The following is a 1,579-nucleotide window of genomic DNA, read 5'->3' on the forward strand; positions in this document are numbered from 1 at the left end:
TAAAGTGCAGGATTTGGCCCATAGATCAGAGTTTGACACCAGTAGGCTTAGCACATGATAGAATGTTCAGCCACGCCTTCCACTAGTGGGGGTCATGGTGAGGAGCAAAAAAAAAAACAGAGGTCACTGTGAATTGCTAGTCATTTTTATTCATTTTTTGCATTGCTGGTACACTTGGAAAGATTCAGTTGCCAGCTCAATGGAACAATAAGCAACGTAAGCCAAGCAATCCCCCTTCATGTTTTAATCAGGGCAAATGTTTGTTATTACTTTTTAAATGTTTTGTAGAAGCCACTCTTAAACCATTTGACGCAGCTGAGAAGCCAACAGTTACAGTTCGAGGTTCTGTAATGGAGTCTTTAAAAAGGCTGCAACCATCAGGGATAGAACACAGACAAAAAGCAACAAACTATATCTTGATTGTGCAAAGCACAGTAACTATAAAAAGATATATATATTTATGTATGTATGTATATACAGCAAACATTTCTCTGTAAACATGTTAGGTATGTTAGTTTTCTGAAAATATGGTGTCATTTCATAAATACAGGCAACATTGGCATCGGCAAACATCACAAAAAAGAGAAACATTCTGGGCTTTTAAATACAGCCCGTTGCCATAGAAACCAAAGAAACAAGGGCTCAGAAGAAAAAGACCCTCACCACACAATATTTTAGTGTTTAGCACGGCGTATTTGGTAACGTCTCATGTGGGGAAGTTCAACTGTAGGAAACAAATGTGCTTTATTTCACATATTAGGAGGTGGAAAATGGTTTCATGTCTGCAAGAATACTAACTTACAGTTATGGTATACATGTAAGAAAATACAAAAATAAGATTAATACTGTCCATAAATTGTACACAAAAATATTGTGTTATTTAACAGAATTAACACTCTCCTTGGAGTTAGTGTCAGAATCTGGAGCGAAACAACTGCCAAACGGAGCGGACTGAGAAAAGGTGTCCCCTGGTCAGCCTCCTCAGCACCATTCGTCTTCTGAACGACGCTTTGGTTGGAACTAATATTCTGCAAGTGCTATCAATACCAACATGGCACATAGTTTACTACTGTGGTCAGTTGTTTGAAAAAGTAGTGTATTTCTCTCTGCAGTGACTTACTATATTTATGCTGAGCCTGCTCAAAGCCTATTCATAAAAAGAACTAAATATTTAGATTTCCACTTCAGTATTTTACAAGCTATGAAACAGTAGATGCTAGCTGTAGTCTGACTCATCTGATGTGAGATTAGGCAGTTGCAGCTATGGAGACACAGTATATTTAATGTGGGCTTGGCTGAGAGCACTTCAAGCCCCGCCTCTTTGAATCCTGAACCCCACCCCTATAAGCGTGCACTGAGCAGAAAGACACTGCAGCAGTGGCACCTTTTGTTTTCTTTTTTATCCATAAACTATGGCTGTTCACAAACTCAAAATACATCTAATTCATTCCCAAATGGATACCTTTGACATGGAAAAATATATGTAAAAAGATGCTGAGCCAGTGTGTGTACTTCATGGACATGTGGGGCTTTCCTGGGGTTGGAACTGCAGCAGGTTCTTCTGGAGCTTCACGGGGCG

Source organism: Gouania willdenowi, chromosome 3 (assembly GCF_900634775.1).
Source record: "Gouania willdenowi chromosome 3, fGouWil2.1, whole genome shotgun sequence".
Taxonomy (NCBI): Eukaryota; Metazoa; Chordata; class Actinopteri; order Blenniiformes; family Gobiesocidae; genus Gouania; species Gouania willdenowi.